General features: G+C 42.5%; 1 long non-coding RNA gene across 10 annotated transcripts in view; it reads left to right on the top strand.

Annotated features, from left to right (window-relative positions):
• LOC114019526 overlaps positions 1–19,702 on the top strand; it is a 784,643-nt gene that overhangs the window by 99,277 nt on the left and 665,664 nt on the right. For all 10 annotated transcript variants that reach the window (XR_006288645.1, XR_006288643.1, XR_006288641.1 and 7 more), the window contains one exon: positions 8,594–8,670. This is a non-coding gene — a long non-coding RNA (uncharacterized LOC114019526). The remainder of the gene's footprint in view (positions 1–8,593; positions 8,671–19,702) is intronic.

Genomic DNA, 19,702 nt, shown 5'->3' with positions numbered 1-19,702 from the left:
TTCAGTATGATCCGCGATAGTCTCCCCTTACCCAGTTCTTTATTCACCTTACAATTCTCATATTAACCCCCATCTTTTCCAATTTGATTAATTTCCCATGTGGAACTGTATCAAATGTCTTACTGAAATCCAGGCAGATTAGATCTACTGCATTTTCTTTGTCAAAAACATCCGTTATCTTCTGAAAGAAAGATCAGGGCGGTCTGGCAAGGTCTACCTTTTGTAAAACCATGTTGTATTTTATCCCAATTATCATTTCCTTCTATGTCCTTAACTATCTTCTCTTTCAAAATTTGTTCCAAGGCCTTCCATACAATTGAGGTCAAACTAACAGGCCTGTGGTTTCCTGAGTCACTTTTTTGTCCCTTTCTTAAAAATAGATACTATATTAGCAATTCGGAGTTTAGCCAGGATTTTTAATGAATCTTTATTGGTCTTGCAATTTCATGTGCCAGTTCCATTATTCTTGGATGGAGATTATTTGGGCCCCCAATTTGGTCCCATTAAGCTTGACTTCCACCTTTTGAAGTAATTTTTGGTTTCCATATCCTCATTTCACTTAACCACCCCACCACTACCTCTAAGCTCCTCATTACCCTTATTAAAAACTGAGGCAAAGTAGTCATTTAGGTGTTGGGTCAGGCCTAGATTATCTTTAGTGTCCTCCCCATCCTCAGTTCTTAGCGGTTCCACTTCTTGTGTCGTTTTCATTTTGTTTATATTGCTATAGAAACTTTTACTGTTGATTTTACTTTCCTTTGCAAGGTCCAACTCTGCTTGGCATTTGGCCGTTACTTGTTCCCTATATTTTTTGACTTCCAAGAAGTAGATTACTTGCTGATCCATCCCATATTCCATTCTTGTAGGCATTCTGCTTTCTCTTAATCATCTGTTTGAGATGCATGCTTATCCAGTTTGGTCTGCAACCCTTTCCTATGAATTTTTCCCCCTTGTTTGAGATGCAGGTTTCAGATTGTTTCTGTAACTTTGACTTAAAGTAATTCCAAGCCTTTTCCACATTGAAATCCTTGAGTTTTTCAGTCCAGTTCACTTCGCTAACTAATTCTCAATTTTTTAAAGCTTACGCTATTGAAATCAAGGACCTTAGTTGCAGACTTATTTTTGTTTATCCTTTCATTTATCTTAAACTGAAATAGCTCACTATCACTGGGACCAAGCTTGTCCTCTACAACCAGCTCTTCTATGAGGTCCTCACTACTTACCAATAATAAATTCAAAATGGGCATCTCCTCTTGTTGGTTTGGAGACTATTTAGTGAAGAAATCTGTCGGCTATCACATTCAGGAAAATCTGGGCCCTACCGTTATTAGTAACTCTTGTCCTCTAATCTATATCCGGGAAATTCAAGTCTCCCGTAATCAGAAAATTGCCAGTTTTTATTTCATTAAAATATCCAGTCTCTAAGCATATCCAAATTGGATCTTGGGATCTGTAGCATACCCCAAGCACTATCCCAGAGGAGCCCTTGGTAGCTTTCTTCCCCAAAGTGATTTTGACCCAAACTGACTCTGTTTTATCCATTCCATCACTTCTAATTTCTTTTCAGATTACCTTATTAACATGTAATGCTACTCCACCACCTTTACCTTTATTTCTGCCTTTTCTGAACAGCACATATCTTTCAATACCTGTACTATTCTACCATGTTTCTGTTAATCCTATAATATCTGGTTTCACTTCCTGCACCAGTAGTTCTAGTTCCTCAGTTTTGTTACCCAAGCTCCTTGCATTGGTGTACAAACATCTTAGTTGTTTCTGCTTGGCTTTGCCTAGATTCTCACCCAATTAGGTACAATCATTCTACTGCCAGTGTCACCTACCTGTCTGTTAGCATCACTGGGATTGGTGTTATATTTCCTCTTGATGTCCATTCTCTTACCCACTGCTGTTCCTTTCTTCATTGCTGTATCCTTTTTAATTTTCTTCCTGTTCAATATTAGAATCAGCAGTGGAGGTTACGTGAGCATCTTCAACTGCCTTCTCTGAATACTTAGCTGTGACGCTCTTTTAATCAGTGGTACCAACCTCAATCCCAGAAGTCTATTTCCTTCTCATCCTATGAGAACAATCTTCTGTTCATGAATGTGACTCCCAGTGTTGAACATCCCAAAGCTCTCCTAGTAGCACCACTGCCTGAGCCATCTGTTGATCATCATCGTGTCTTGCCTTCATTCTCTTCCTCTAGGGACAGATAGAATCCCACTGAAGATCACCTGAACCTCTGTTTCTTTAATGTCTTCCCCAGCCTGGCATAATCTCCCTTGATGCATTTCAGACAGAATCTAGAAATATCATTTGTTCCCACATGAAGGACAGTCAGTGGATTCTTTCCTGCACCCATTAGGGCTGTCTTCAGCCTCAGGTCCACATCCTGTATCTTTGCTCCTAGAAGATAGCACACCGTTCTGTTCTCTGGATCAGCTCTGTGACAGGCCTGTCCACTTTTCTTTGTAGGGAATCAACAGTTATGTTGACTTGTTTCTTCCTGGTGTTGCAGCAAGTCCTCTTGTCTTTTGTTCTCCCTTGCAATCTTATGAGTCATCCACTGTCCTGGGGCTTCAAACTCTGGCTATTTCCATTGACTCGTCCCTTCTTGTAGGACTAGTGACTCTTCTCTTCCTCCTTGCCCTCCCTCTTCTGTTACTGGCTGTTATGCCCCTTCTCCATTTTCAAACTCAGCAAATCTGTTCCTGAGTTCTATTTCTCCTTCACTAGCTGGTCTTCTCTGTCTGGTTCTTGTAGTCACATGCCTCCACTGGCCACTTTCCTGACCCAGCAGTCTACCCTCCAGTGTTCTCCAGTCCAGCTTGCATCTGGAAGACTTGAGTTTTCCTTTCAGTCTTCTCTTGCCTTCCCTCCATCTGCTTGAGTCCCCTTTGAAACTCCATCATAGTCTACCTGCATCTCCAGACCTCAGATCTTCTCTTCCATCAGCTCTGTCAGAGTTGCTCCAGAGTAGCTTGTAAATTCTGCAAGTGTCAGTGTCCTTAATGGACCCTGCAAAAGTGGAGGATTGACTTGGCACAGCTCTTCTCTGAAGCTCCTAAAAAAACAAACAAATGAAAAAAAAAATCACCCCAAAACACTTTGCCCCTTCTCCAACTCACTTCATTTGCCCAGAGTGGGAAGCAGAGGAAGTAGCAACAGGGAATTCCCTTCAACGGGGCATTCTCTGCTGGTCATTTGTATCTGGGTTATGGTTCCTCTATACCACCTAAGTCCGTACAAATAGGCCATAAAGCAGATTGAGAATATGGTCCTTCAGTATTTTCCTTTCTGGGATTAAAATATGTGGATGGTGATGAAAAATGTACAATCATAGTGATCTTGCAGTGAATGTTCAGCCTTGGCTTATGCTCAGTTAACTACTGAGCTAAGGAGGCCTCACTTAAGTCCTTCTGGATATAGGACTGCTTGATTAAGGTACAGTTGAGGTAAAGTCAGGGGGCAGTAATACTACTTTCCCTTATTCTCAGAAAAAACGAAGCAGGAATTTAAATGCCTAAAACTACTGTGAATGCATTGTTTGGTATAAGTAACCAAGCAGTCAAAAGATAGTAAATTCCAATAGCACAGCCCCGGCTGCAGGGCAGCACAGCCCCAGTTACACGGATGAGCAGGGGCAGTGCACCCACAGCCCTGGCTGCAGCCGTATCTGAAGTCACAGCGGTCTGGTAAAGTAATAGGGTGTGTGTGTGTGTGTGTGTGTGTGTTTAATATGGTGACCAGACAGCAAGTGTGAAAAATTGGGATATGGGGGCGGGGGGGGGGGGAAGATATGTAATAGGAGCCTATATAAGAGAGATCCAAAAATCAGGACTGTTCCTATAAAATCAGGACATCTGGTCACTCTAATATTATATATTATATAATATTATATATATATAAAAAGCTGGAATGCAAAGGCTGAGGCCTGTAAAATGTTTAGCTTAGTCAAATTAGGCCATAGATTTTAAAATACTTGATGTGAATGGGTGACCTAGGAATAACCCTATGGCAGTAAGGTCACAAGGTTGCCTATTGGCACATTGTTTTACAGTAATATTATGGAAAACTAGATCGCAATAAACTGCGATTTATTGTCCAAGATCACAAGACATCTGATTGTAACATCATGGAATGTCCTTCCTGACCGCAGAGTACATGTTGTGCATAGATGCTAATGAGAACATGAGAAACTAAGAAACAACCTATGAAAAAGGGGGCAACCCAATATTCATGGTGTGTGGAAGTACAAATAAGGAAAAGAGGGTTGGAACCCTCATGCATATGTGTTAGGTGTAGTGAGAACAATATAAAAGAGGTTCCCTGGTTGGATAAAAGTCAAGACCCCACAGGAAACCCCAGCAGGAACCATCCCTCTACTGATGATCATCTGAGAGATCCATCAGAACCTAGAATATCTTCTGAGGATGCGAATAAGGCTACAGTCTTAGTCACTGCATGGGTTTTTGTAGGATTTCTGTATGAATGGGTAATTGTAATATTACTTATTGTTTTAATAAAACTTGTAGTACAGAAAAAGTTTGTACTTGTGATTGTGTCTGTGGTCACTATCCTTGGACTTCATGTGCTCCTGGAGTCTCCAAATTTGGGAAGAGCACCATAGGTGATTTTTCACACTGAGCTTGAAACTGTAGCAAGGTAACAAGCTGCTGGCTGCCAGCACCAGGCTGAGCCACCGGCTCCCTAAGTTCCAGCTCTTCCCGACCCTGAAGGCCCTCCGCTGGATAAACTGCTGGCTGCCGGTGCCTGGACAAACCTCCGGCCCCCCAAGCGCCAGGCCAGCCCCTCAAGCTGCCAGCCTTGAAGGCTGCCCCCGCCAAGCTGCTGCCCCCCACCAGGACCGAGGTGCTAGTGCCCTGAGTGCCAGCTCCTCCTGCCCCTGAAGGCTCCCCTTTCCCCCCCGCGAAGTTGCCAGCCCCAGAGCGCCTGGCCAAGCCGCCTCACTCCACCGGCCGCTGCCTCTCCCTGTCCCAAGGAGGAGGGATGCGGCGAGCAGTGGGGACCTTTGGGGAGGGAGAGGGTGGAGTGGAAGACGTGGTGGGGGTCTCAGAAGGGGCAGGGCCACCATGACCCAGGTGTCAGGCGGCAGGTTGGCGGCAATCCAGGGAAGGCTAAGCCTTCCCTGGCCTATTATACCCACCGCCCATGATGGCTGTTAAGAATAGTTACAACTCTAAATGTTCTTGCTTTGGTCAGAGGGAGTTAAAACCTCAACCTTAAATGAAAATACTCTTAAGTGGGCTAAAAGAAAAGGAGGACTTGTGGCACCTTAGAGACTAACAAATTTATTTGAGCATAAGCTTTTGTGAGCTACAGCTCACTTCATCGGATGCATTCAGTGGAAAATACAGTGGGGAGATTTATATACACAGAGAACATGAAACAATGGGTGTTACCATACACACTGTAACGAAAGTGATCAGGTAAGGTGAACTATTCCCAGCAGGAGGGGGGGGGGGCACCTTTTGTAGTTATAATCAAGGTGGGCCACAGCAGTTGACAAGCAGGGGGCGGGGGGAATAAACATGGGGAAATAGTTTTACTTTGTGTAATGACCCATCCACTCCCAGTCTTTATTCAAGCCTAAGTTAATTGTATCCAGTTTGCAAATTAATTCCAATTCAGCAGTCTCTGGTTGGAGTCTGGTTTTGAAGTTTTTGTTGTTGGTGAAGAATTGCCACTTTTAGGTCTGTAATTGAGTGACCAAAGAGATTGAAGTGTTCTCCGACTGGTTTTTGAATGTTATAATTCTTGACGTCTGATTTGTGTACATTTATTCTTTTACGTAGAGACTGTCCAGTTTAGCCAATGTACATGGTAGAGGGGCACTGCTGGCACATGATGGCATATATCACATTGGTAGATGTGCAGGTGAACGAGCCTCTGATAGTGTGGCTGATGTGATTAGACGATGGTGTCCCCTGAATAGATATGTGGATACAGTTGGCAACGGGCTTTGTTGCAAGGATAGGTTCCTGGGTGACTGGTTCTGTTGTGTGGTGTGTGGTTGCTGGTGAGTATTTGCTTCAGGTTGGGGGGCTGTCTGTAAGCAAGGACTGTCCTGTCTCCCAAGATCTGTGAGAGTGATGGGTTGTCCTTCAGGATAGGTTGTAGATCCTTGATGATGCATTGGAGAGGTTTTATTTGGGGGCTGAAGGTGACGGCTAGTGGCGTTCTGTTATTTTCTTTGTTGGGCCTGTCCTGTAGTAGGTAACTTCTGGGTACTCTTCTGGCTCTGTCAATCTGTTTCTTCACTTCAGTAGGTGGGTATTGTATAGTTGTAAGAACGCTTGATAGAGATCTTGTAGGTGTTTGTCTCTGTCTGAGGGGTTGGAGCAAATGCGGTTGTATCGTAGAGCTTGGCTGTAGAGAATGGATCGTGTGGTGTGGTCTGGATGAAAGCTGGAGGCATGTAGGTAGGCATAGTGGTCAGTAGGTTTCCGGTATAGGGTGGTGTTTATGTGACCATCGCTTATTAGCACCGTAGTGTCCAGGAAGTGGATCTCGCTCTTGTGTGGACTGGTCCAGGCTGAGGTTGATGGTGGGACGGAAATTGTTGAAATCATGGTGGAATTCCTCAAGGGCTTCTTTTCCATGGGTCCAGATGGTGAAAATGTCATCTATGTAGCGCAAGTAGAGTAGGGGCATTAGGAGATGAGAGCTGAGGAAACGTTGTTCTCAGTCTGCCATAAAAATGTTGGCATACTGTGGGGCCATGCGGGTACCCATAGCAGTGCTGCTGATTTGAAGGTATACATTGCCCCCAAATGTGAAATAGTTATGGGTGAGGACAAAGTCAAAAAGTTCAGCCACCAGGTTTGTCGTTACATTATCAGGGATACTGTTCCTGACGGCTTGTAGTCCATCTTTGTGTGGAATGTTGGTGTAGAGGGCTTCTACATCCATAGTGGCTAGGATGGTGTTTTCAGGAAGATCACCGATGGATTGTAGTTTCCTCAGGAAGTCAGTGGTGTCTCGAAGATAGCTGGGAGTCCTGGTAGCGTAGGGCCTGAGGAGGGAGTCTACATAGCCAGATAATCCTGCTGTCAGGGTGCCAATGCCTGAGATGATGGGGCGTCCAGGATTTCCAGGTTTATGGATCTTGGGTAGGCATTATGCTGAAATAAATTTGTTAGAATCTAAGATGCCACAAGTCCTCCTTTTCTTTTTGCGGATATAGACTAACACGGCTGCTACTCTGAAACCTGTCATTAAGGGTGCTAGTATCAGAAGTCTCATTTTAAGCTTTATAAAAGAGAGCCAGGTATTTGTGAGTGGATTTTCTAAGCTTCATTTCTTGCTAGCACGGAAATATAATTGAGAGCAATGCAGCCACATCACTTAGATTGTACAGGGAATGATGCTTTGCTAACTCTATTTAGGGTGAGACTGACAGCTGAGGTATCTATGAGAAGTAGCTGTATCACAGTGGCAGAACACTCCTCCATGTGTTACAGATTGTTAGGAAATTGGATAGGACCTCCTGTGAGAAATTGTCTCACCTTAGTCCATGATGATTCTGTGATATACATAAGGGGGGGGAAACGTGCGATATGGGTTTTATTTAAATTAAAATGTGCAGTGATGGTCATAAAATCAGCCTCCCAAGTATATTATGCAGTAGTACCTTTTTGGTGCCCTAGAAAGCATAATTTGCCTACGAGCTTTAAGGAGACATGCTAGCAAATATGGAAGAGGATTGCATTGCATGGAATCTGCAAGGTTAATTTAATAGCTTACTGCATGGTTACTCTCTAGTAATCAAGGAGATGTATCTAACATTAACACAGTAGAATCTGAGTAGTTTTACCAATTTAATACTTGATTAGAAAAATAACTTTTTTTTTCTGCTGTGTTGTCACTTTTCTGAGTTGCAGAAGCTTATCTTATTTGTATGATAATATTATAGTCAGAACATAAATCTGGAGAACGTTGTCTCCAAAATTCAAAAATATTTTGTATACAAAGACAGTTTAGGAAGATAGAGCTTTGCAACTGGAATTAAAAATAGAACAAAGCTTTGAGGAAAACCCATGTGTTTCACATTTAGAATAAGTAAGTCATTCTCTCTGTAAAATATAGCCATTTGCAAACCATTCTTTCTTTTCCTATGAGAACTGTAAAGCTGCTTTTTCTGCTTTGAGTGTAAATGAACAAGAACAAGCCTCTCTCTGGACACAGTATAGGAGAGAGATCTTTAATCTTAGATGGCTTTCATTTTTATTCCATTTCATAGCAGACATATCTGGTGAATGCATTGCTGGTTTCTGCTTTAATGATTATTAATCATTGTGATTTGTTTTTCATTTATTTTGCCCTGAGCTTTCTATCCAAAATGAAGTCCTCCTGATCTCATTAATACACCACAATTCTGCCTGAATTTGTGGAATAAAACACTTAATTAGCTATACAACACAGAACCATCCCAAAAGAATAATTTCAATGGAAACATATGAACCAGTTTTGGCAAGTCTTTATTTTTCTGCATCAGTTTATTGGTGTCCTTTTGAGAGTTTTGTGGTTTTGCATGGTATGACATGCCTATGTTTCTCTTTTAAATGTACAGGAATTGGCCATCTCTTTCTTTTGCACGGTTGCTGAAGCACTGTTACAGGACAGCAAGGATTGATGAATATTCTTCAGGTAAGAAACGGGCTATATGCTTTTTAGTGTGGCGGTTTATTAATTTTTCCCACAATTTTGCCTTCCATTTTTTCTGGATGTAGTCCAATAGTAGCAGTATTTATGTTACAGCAACAAAATGCCAGTGAAAAATATCAAAAAGTTCCATCTCTTGCTCTTTACAGGTTTCTGTTTAAATCAGTGAGACGTTTTTCAAAAAATGTGGTGACTCTGACAATATATGATACAACAAATTAATAACTGAAGGATTTACTAGTCTGTTTTATCTTTCTTTCTTTCTTTCTGTCAACCCACCTACGCAAATGGAATCCAGTGGCTTCAGCCACACCAAAGTGGTGGATCTGCTGTAGAAAGCTCTGCTTTGCTGACCCTGTCTGGGTGTGCACAGAAATGTAGTGGAATTTGTCCCTCATTGAATATTCTTCCAGTTCTTTCATGTAGGTAGTTGGGGTCATAAACACCAGTCTTTCAGTTGAAAGACCAGATAAGTGGCTGTATTTTTAGAAAATGCTAGCGCAGCTGCATGGATGAACTGCACATTTAGTGCCTCCCTCTCTGGACAGACAAGCCTACCACCTCAATAAGAAACGTTATGGTTTGGGTCTCTAGATGGTATTACACTGTTGCCATGTGTGGATTTCTGAAGTTGTGAACAATTCACTGTCATCTTAAGTGTGACAAACTTATTCTTTTAAAGACATTTATTTCTATAAAAGGTTTGCTTAAGAGTATTCCTACAGATCACCGATGTCTCTTTGTGCAGAATAGCAAAAGCCAGATATGACTTCGCAACTCTAAAGCTGATCTGGAGAAGCAGAAACCTGGCCTTCCAAACTCAACTTTGAATATTTAGCACCATTGTAAAATCTGTCTTACTATATGGTGCTGAATTTGGAGACTTATCAAGACCTTACTATCTAAAGTTCCAGGTTTTATAAACTAATGTTCAGAATTTGTCTAAGGCATTTGATAGCCAGAAAAAAATCTGAAATGAATTGCTCTGGAGGAGGATGAAACAAACTGATAGGACAAGAAATTATGGAACAAAAGTGGGTGGGTAGAACACACATGGAAGAAAGAACCAAACAGCTTAACAAGACACGTGTTGGACTGGAATCCCCAGGCCAAGAGGTGACAGGATAGATCAAGGACAACTTGGATATATACAGCAGAAGCAGAACTGAAAGCTATCAAATTGACATGGGAAGAAGCCAAGACTGCAGCAAGAGACTGCCAAAGATAGAAGGCAGTGGTGAAAGCCCTATATTTTGCATGGAAGAAAGAGGTATAAATTACCCTCTGCATGAATAAATTTACTTAAACCCCAGTTCTGTCACATGCACAAGTACTCTTATGTTCTTAAATCATAGGATTATCAGTAATACATGTTTGTCTAGAATGCTGGACACAAATGAAGCTTTGTGATTGTCCCCTTTATACATTGAATAGGCACCATTGCACAGGTGCGACAACCAATTTTCCTCTCTTTATTGCTGAACTGTATTTCAGATTAGCCATGAGAACCTCTAGGCCTTGAACTTCAGTGTGATTTTTGGTGCTGCTTGGGTGGTTAAAGTAACTTGGCTTTTGGCCTTGTGGCTATAAATACCTATCAAGGATCTAATTGCAAAAACATGCACTGCCTGTTGGGTCTTATTGCTTATGAGCATGATCCAGCACAAACCCCAGAAGGCCACAAAAGCTGGCACCTTAGAAGGCTGACCTGCTCAGCAGAAAGGTTAACTTGTCACTCATGTTCCAAAACACATGTTTTAAAACCCAGCTTAGTGGTAGCAGAGAGTTGCAGAGCTACCCTATGGCAAGGAGACGAAGTATTCAAATGAATGAGTTTCCTTGCTTCCGCACTTCATAACTCCCAGCACTCACACAGCCTGCCGGAATTACTTCCGGCTCAGACAAGAATGGAGTGTTGGACAGGCATTGGGCTTGGCCTACCAGGCAGGTTTAAAATAAACAAAATTTCCAGAAGCGAAGTGGGGGTCATGGGCTTCCTTGACTCACTGACTGCTAGAATGCAGCAGAGAGGATGAGCCAGTCTAATCTTCTCCCGATTATCCCTTGCTTATTTTTGTTCCATGTACAGGGATAGTTTTTGGGCTGCATGGTCCTTCCTATTCTGTTTAACACAGTTCCTTTCTGGAGCTCAGTCAGAGAGAGCACAATGCTTTTGGGCTGCAATGCATGTCTTTAAATTCTTCCCTGGCTGACAGACTTCTAGTCCATGGGGGAAGAGCTCATCCCCAGTGAAGACCTCATAAGATGCCATGAATAATCCAAGGTACAGAGGGATCCTGAAAGATGCTAAGAGCCCTCAACTCCCAGCCAATACATTGTAGCATAGGCCCTTTTGCCAGCTATGAGGCCTATTTACGAGTAGTACTAAAGCCCTATTTTTTCTCCTTAGCTTTATTTTAATTTTTTTCCTCTAATGCATTATGTTGAGATTCACAGAAATTTTGGGTAGGTGAAAGAGTTAAAAACAACAACAACAAAAAAAAAACTTGTTACAAATCCAGTCCACTAAGTGACATGTGTACATATGTGACATGTTGAAGGTACAGCAGGAAATGGGAACCCTTCACGTATTTAGTAGACTAGAGTGGATGCTGCGTCAGAAGAGTAGACTGATTAAGGATAAATTAATATTAATCCTAACCTTGTGCCAGAGATCACCAAAATGAAAAGGGCTATTGTCATTCTTGTGGATGAGCCTCTTCAACATTGCAAGATTTGACTCTGAGAAATGAGATGTTAACTATTTGGGAAGATACTCTAACTAGAATAGGGAGCCAAATTTGCCAAAAAGCAGAGCTAGCTGGTGGCAGAGGGCAGTAATTCAGTGTCGTGTTGTTCCTGCATGGTTGGCAGAGACCATCTGGGCAATGGAGCTGAGAGAGCTGGATAAAGGATACACTGTTTTTGTTTTCCCACTTGGACTGAAATGGAGGTGTTGGGTCTGTAATCTGATCCTGAGCACAGAGCCAAGATATTGCTGTATAACATTTCATTTTGAGCACATCTATCCTTGTTTGCTGTTGTCCCTGCCTACACGCTGAATGGAAAACGTTAAAGCAGTTCTTATTCTTATTCAGCTCTTCAAAGCTCTGGGCCTTCTCTAGGCTAAGCTGGTGAAGTGAGTCATCATAGGTGGGTTGAGAGTGGGATGTGACATTTACTTAAGTCCTTCCTCTTTGAAAAAATGATTTAAAGTTTATTTACTGTTCTGATGGCTAATATGGGAGCTCATAGTACGTTGCAGGACCAGCCATCTCAATTAGAGAAGTTTTGGGTCACCTGCTCCTTAAATGTGCTGAGGCTAGGTAGAAGGCACAATTGGAGTTGCAGCTAGCAAGGGATGTGAAGGGTTTTTACAGGTATGTTAGCAACAAGAAGGTCAGGGAAAGTGTGGGACCGTTACTGAATGGGGGAGGCAACATAGTGACAGATGTGGAAAAAGCTTAAGTACTCAATGCTTTTTTTTGCCTCAGTCTTCACAGACAAGGGCAGCTCCCAGACTGCTGCACTGGGCAACACAGCATGAGGAGTAGGTGAGCAGCCCTCAATGGTGAAAGAACAGGTTAAGGACTATTTAGAAAAGCTGGACATACACAAGTTCATGGGTCCAGATCTAATGCATCCAAGGGTGCTGATGGAGTTGGCTGATGTGATTGCAGACCAACTGGCCATTATCTTTGAAAATTTGTGGCGATTGGGGGAGGTCCCAGACGATTGGAAAAAGGCAAATATCGTGCCCATACTAAAATAAGGGGAAAAAAGAGAACCCAGGGAACAGAGACCGGTCAGCCTCACTTCAGTCCGTGGCGAAATCATGGAGCAGGTCCTCAAGGAATCCATTTTGAAGCACTTGGAGGAGAGGAAGGTGATCAAGAACAGTCAACATAGATTCACCAAGGGCAAGTCATGCCTGACCAACCTGATTGCCTTCTATGATGAGATAACTGGCTCTGTGGATCTGGGGAAAGCAGTTGATGTGATATATCTTGACTTTAGCAAAGCTTTTGATATGGTCTTCCACAGTATTCTTGCCAGCAAGTTAAAAAAGTATGGATTGGATGAATGGACTATAAGGTGGATAGAAAGCTGGCTAGATTGTCGGGCTCAACGGGTAGTGATCAATGGCTCTGTCTAGTTGGCAGCTGGTATCAAGCGGAGTGTCCCAGGGGTTGGTCTTGGGGCCAGTTTTGTTCAATATCTTTATTAATCTGGATGATGGGATTAATTGCACCCTCAGCAAGTTTGCAGATGGCATTAAACGGGGGGGAGAGGGAGTTATGCTGGAGGGTAGGGATAGGGTCCAGAGTGACCTAGACAAATTGGAGGATTGGGTCAAAAGAAATTTGCGGTTCAACAAGGACAAGTGCAGAGTTTTGCACTTAAGAAGGAATAATCCCATGCACTGCTGTAGGCTGGGGAACGACTGGCTAAGCAGCAGTTCTGCAGAAAAGGACCTGGGGATTACAGTGGATGAGAAGCGGGATATGAGTCAGCAATGTGCCCTTGTTGCCAAGCAGGCCAATGGCATATTAGGCTGTATTAGTAGGAGCATTGCCAGTAGATTGAGGGAAGTGATTATTCCCCTCAATTTGGCACTGGTGAGACCGCACCTGGAGTATTGTGTCCAGTTTTGGTCCCCCCACTACAGAGGGGATGTGGACAAATTGGAGAGAGTCCAGCAGAGGGGAACAAAAATGATTAGGGGGCTGGAGCACATGATTTATGAGGAGAGGCTGAGGGAACTGGGGTTATTTAGTCTGCGGAAGAGAAGAGTGAGTCAGTCCCCAGAAGAGGAGGAAAAGTTCTACTGTTCTGTTCTGCTGTGCAGGAATGGATGATCGAGAGAGGGTATACATTGTGCAGGGGCATGCGCAGGAATTAAAATTTCAGTGCTTTGGAGGGGCATATTCTGTGCCCCCGCCATGGCCCTGGGGCCGGAGGAGCTCATTCTCCGCACTGCGGCCCCAGGGCTGGGGGAACTGTCAGCTCCCACCAGGGCTGGAGGAGTTCTGTGCCCCCGCTGATTATTCAGGGTGGGGCTGTGTCCCTGCTTGCTCCCCCTTGTGCACGCCCCTGATGTTGCAGATGTTTGAGAGTAGAGAAAGTGAGCTGGCCAGTTTGATTAGGCTACAGTGAAATAAGGCGTATCCACTAATCATGGATGTGTGCATATGAATGTAAGGAGCTTGGTTGTTTCTTGCCAGAGACTTCATAAAATTGAAAAACAGAACAAACTTTTCTGTGGCAGGATATAACTAGGCTGTAAACTTTGGCAGGATTTTAACATTTTAATACTGTTTGAAACTCTGACAATATTTATATTCAACTGTGAATCTGAAGTTGGAATACATGAGAAGTAAAATTTTCTGTATTCTTCCTGATGCTAATTTGGTGTAACGTTAAGCTTTTTTGTTTGTCCAGAGTAGGTTCAAAGCAAGAAATTTGAGAATCTAGAGGAGCCAAACAAAGATAAATAGTGAGCCAATTTTCCAAACTGGCAGTGACATACTAGAATTTGGAAGAAGTATGCTTCTAAGCTTCCTTTATTATTATAACCTCTTGAACAGAAAAATTCAGTCCAAATAGCTATAAATGCTTTCCAATGGAGAAGTTTATGACCCTAGTTTCTGACTGAAATGGTCACAATGTGTAAAAAGTGTGGGAAGGAGCTAAATGGAGAAGACACTGGTGGGCTAAAGCTTGGTTTAGATAAGGAACTTTGAGTTAGGAATGTGATGTGATTGGGAGCTTCTGTCCTTTTCAAATGCTAGTGAATTCAAGTGGCTAAATTCACTTTGGAAACTGGTTTTCAAGTAGGACTTTAACAGAAGCCTCTCAGATCTTTAATGGAGGGCTGCTAAGGAAAAATAAAATTCTAGTAGATTCCGAACAGTTACATGATGCCTTTCTATAGAGACCATACTCTTCTGAAGCGAATAGAGCAGCACAGTAAAATACATGTCTACAGTGTATGCTGAAACTGTTCATAATAAGAAATCTATTCTAGGAAAAGATGAACAAGATCAGCGTATACAAGAACTGGCCCAAATGCCTCCACTGCAGCTCATTTAAAGATCCCCTTCTTCCTCAGTATGATCCTGCAGTTGGTGCCTGGTAATCTCCCATAGTGTTAGAACAAACCATTATTATTCATTGGCAGCTGGGCAACACACAAGGTTTTTTTTTTTTAATGGAGGGGGTAGGTATCATGTGGAGCTGGCCAGAGTTCAGAGAAATGCAGCCACCATTTTCTTTCTCTGTATGCACCTCAACTGCCTATCCACATCTCTTTCCTCAGTCCAGATCTTCAGCCTGTGTCAATCAATATAGCTCAATTGAAACCAAAGGAGCTATGCCTTTTTACACCAGGTATGGCTCCTGCCTTTACTTTCTCCTCCTGCAAGGAAAAAGTGATCTTATTTCACTATTCATGTTTCATGTGGTGACGAATTTTGAATTATGTTGATATAAACTAAATTATAGCTAGAATATGTAACAATAGCTATAGTTAAGGCTTCTTAAGTGTTTGCATTTTAATTTTTTTCCATTTGCTTATAACTGTTTGAAACTTATCTTATAATTTAAGGTTTCCAGGCCTGACCTCTGCTGAGAGTGATTTTTTTTTTTTTTTGGAAAGTATTGAGTGAATAGAGTTTAGGCCTTATTTTTTTTATTTAATTTTTTTTTTAATAAGAGAAGAGGGGCAATATACTTTCCAAAAAAAAAAAAAAATCTTCCGGCGGATGAACCACCCAGATGCTATATTGGCTGAGGGAATAAAGGTGAAATTTGGCAGAAGTGTCTTTTGGGAGTCTTAATGAAAAATTGGGACAGAACATTCTAGTGCTAGTATCTTAATAAATCTCAACCTTAACTCTGGTCCCTTGTGCATATGTATTATGATACAGTGCATTTATCTTATCGTGGATCATGGAAAAATAATAGTATGTGAATCATTCAGTACATGTATTGGATGGTGTGCAGTGAATGAGGCAGGGCTATTGGGGGATCCATTTTTCATTGGCTGCTTCTACCATAGCAAAATTTGAACTTATAGAAATTCTGTATTGGAGCAGTTCCACTGGTGTAGTATGTAATGTAAGCAGAGTGCAGACATTTTTACCTGAGGCCCACAGCATAGCAGAGCCCAAAGGCAAGAAATAAGATCTACTAACAGAGCTGGTTGTTTTTCCTAAAATGTTTTAAATTATTTCCCCCAATTCCACTGTAAAGTCCCATCGTTCCAGCTTGAAGAGGACTGAAGGAATTTCCTTTAGAGCCTGTCATAATCCTTCTTTTGATCAATTTGAAGCAGTGACCCTTCCTCCAGGGCCTGAGAGCATTGTGTCAACAGCCCCTGATAGCCTGGGAGAATGAGACAGAGGCTGAGAATTGAACCCAGGCCTGTATATCTGCAGAATACTTGCCTCTAAGCAAATGGCACACCATTCATTATTTTTAATTTCCCTTTTGCCTTATTTTTGCTTTCTCCTTGTGTATCTCCGTCTTGCACATCTCCTTGTCATAACCTGTCATTCTGTTTACTTCCACCTGCATCATTATTTGTTTGATCCTCTTTTCTCTTTCCACCTTCAATGAGATGACCCTTGAATTACTTTGAGGATGACTCCTCATGTGCCAGGAACAGAGAGTTGCCACATTAAAGTTAATAGTGCTTCCTGGGGACAACATTTGTAGTAAGACTTGCAACAAGGCATAAGGAATTTTAATTTGCAATACAATATTTTAATTGCCTGAAGAGATGACTGTGAAAATATAATATGGCAAATTAAATTCACTTGTGAACTGCTGCAGATTTCCTTTCCCCAAAAAATGGCCCCTAGGAAGTGCTATTTTCTTTAATGCTGAATCACTGGCTCAGTAGCTTAATGCTACTGGCTCAGTCACTTTAGTCAGAAGAATTGTCTTTTGCAGTGCTGAAGATGGCTCTGAGTTACATATCTTCTAGATAGTCCAAGTAGTCTTCTGTCTGCTTTGGCAGGTACTGCTGGTAGTTGTCTGAAGCACAGACAGGTGAATTTGTTGAACCCTGCAGCAGCTGGTTCCTGGAATTCTTCAGTTTGCAGCTTCTACCGAAGTACCTAAAGAAAGGGATCTTTCTGGCCTGAAAGCCTGTATTATAAATTGCTGCTTGTTTCAGTTAAAGGTATTTCATTATCTACCTTGTATAGAGTTTCCTGGGGATTAATTATGGTACAAAGACTCTTGCAGCCCAGCCTCAGACGATAGGTGATGCGGAAGAGCTGGCTGCATTGTTAAGTAGTCACAAAGAGCCTTGAGCTTCAGGAACCCATTCTAGAAGAGCACACGGGGGAAGGTCCTTCATTTAATGTCTGGCCCAAAAGACTTCACGCTACCCCTGCTTAATATACAAAATAATGGGGGCATGTGATTTCTCCCCCCCACCCTCCCCACCTGGGTTTGGGTGTGTGTGTGTGTGTGTGTGTGTGTGTTGGCAGGGGAACGGGGGGGACGGGACTTGCCATCTAAACCACTTCACCTGGCAAATTTATCCATGCATGTTTAATGCACTGCAACTGAAACAGCAGGAAAAAATGCACCACTGTTAAAGGGACGCAGCTGGTTTGAAAATCACACTTCTCTGAAATTTTTGTTAGCTACCATTGTTACAAGAAAGACTTAGGATCATGGGCAGCTGGTGACCCGGCCGTTGGGGAGGCTGGCCCTCCCCTTGTGCCCAAGGCCCTGCCCCTCCCCATCTGCCCCTCTTCTGTGCCTCCCCCCACAGGAGACTAGAGCACCCCGGCCCTGGCACTGGGCGGCCAGGGGGTGATGCCCCAGCGCTGGGTGGCCAGCCATGCAGAGCGCTCTAAGAACCACAGGAGGGGGCCTGGCCTGGGGGCAGAGTGTGGGTGGGGCCACACTAGGCTGTTTGGAAGGCAAAGCCTACCCTTGCCTAAGATACCTGCACCCATGCTTAGGATGCTATAACTGAAAGAGATTAGGAATTTTTTCTTTGTTCGGTGTATTTGATAGCACTCTGTGGATAAAATCAATTAAGCCTTGTTCCTACAAACACTTACACATGTGCTGAACTTCAAGCACATAACTAGTCCCACTGAAGCCAAAACTATGAAACAAAGTTACAGAAACTAATAGCACTGCTGTTGTGTTTAAAGTTCAACGTGTGCATGTTTGTAGGATGGGGGCCCTAGTCATTTCCTCTGTCCTCTGTGTGTTTTTCACACAGCATCAGGATAGAGACACTCATTTTGAAAATAGGAAATTGTGATTGTAAATCCACAAAAATGGGTGGAGTGGGGTAGGGATCGTGATCAGGGGCAGGTTTAGTACCTAAAATTACTTTCAACTTTTTTCAGTTGTCAAGATTTCAGGTTGACTGCCCCATTAATAGGTATAGTTCTCATGAAAATATCCAGTTTAGTGGCATATAGTCCACTGAAGGGTATGAGAAACGCATTCTGGATCAGAAAAGTCACAGGTATACCATTAAAATAGAACTGTTGGTCCAAATGGTTCTAAGATAATACTCTTCAGTAATGACAGTGCAGGACCATAGTAGTTTTGCTGATTTGAGAGTACAAAACCTCTGATCTCTAACCACTCCATTGGCTATACAATACAGTTTGATGCCATTTTTTAAATCTAGGGGAAAAAATTAACATTCTTTTTCTAAATGTTTAAATTTTTCCAGGGCTAGTGTAGATCCCGTTACCCTTGTATGGCTCCCTTTAATAATACGGGGTAGTGAGCTTTGAAGGCAGAGTCACATTCTACTGTGTTCCCTCTCCTTTTGGTATATGGTAGCTTGGGGAAATCAGTCAAGGAAATGCAAACTGAACTGCATTTGTAGATATAAGAGAAATTACTGAAACATATTCAGGAATGCCAAACTACTATTATGTTGAATTATAACCAATAAACATGTCTCTAACTAAAACCATAAGCTAGGTTTGTCTGTGCTCTGTCTGGAGAATTGAACAAGTTGTTTGTTTGAATCCTCTGCAATGAGCCTTGCAGCCTGACTTGCTATTCAGTCCCTTAGAGGAACAACTGAGCCAAGTTGTTCAGCTGAACTTGGAACTTTCTGTGCATCTAACTTCAGACCCACACCAAGCAAGCTTGCCACCCAGAATTTCTCAGTTGACTCCCCTTCTCAGGGAAAATTCTAGAATCTGCATTCTGTGAGCTTCCTTGACAACTGGCATGTGGCCCCCGTAAAATTGCCTGGCACGGGCCTAATATACCTCAGACTCACACCAGTATTTTTATTAGGCCTGTCGATTAATCGCAGTTAACACCTGCAATTAACTGAGCAAAATTAGCACATTTAACTTGTTAATGGCATACCTCTGGGTGGGGAGGGAGGCTGAATCTGCAGCTCCACGGGCAGCTGGGGGAAGGGGAGGCTTTGAAGCCCAGAGCTCTTTGGGCCATTGGTAGGGTTGCCATACCTCCAGGATTGGGCTGGACTCTCTAGGAATTAAAGATTAATCTTTAATTAAAGATTGTCATGTGAAGAAACCTCCAGGAATACATCCAACCAAAATTGGCAATGCTAGTGACTGGGGAGCGGGAGCGGAAGGGACTGGAGCCCGAGCCTCCTAGGGCTGAAGATAGGGGGTCACAATTTTTTAAAGTCCAAATGGGATCACCAGCACACAAAGTTTGAGAAACATGACCATAGAGAACAGGGGCCTGGAAAGGTCAGCCTCCCTGCACCAGTCTCTCTTCCCCTGCAGCATCCTCCCTTGCAAACAAGGGCTCACTCAGCTGAAGGGAGTTATGTAATTCTACCTTTTGTAAGTTCAACTTTCATGATATAGATCGCACTACAGTACTTGTATGAGAAATTTGAAAAATACTATTTCTTCTGTTTATCTTTACAGTGCAAATATTTGTAATAAAAATAATATGAAGTGAGCACTGTACAATTTGTATTCTGTGTTGTAACTGAAATAAATATATTTGAAAATATAGAAAACATCCAAAA

This window comes from Chelonia mydas, chromosome 2 (assembly GCF_015237465.2).
Source record: "Chelonia mydas isolate rCheMyd1 chromosome 2, rCheMyd1.pri.v2, whole genome shotgun sequence".
NCBI classification, from domain to species: domain Eukaryota; kingdom Metazoa; phylum Chordata; order Testudines; family Cheloniidae; genus Chelonia; species Chelonia mydas.
Note: the sequence above shows the minus strand (reverse complement) of the source record. Positions and strands in the feature narration are given on the sequence as shown.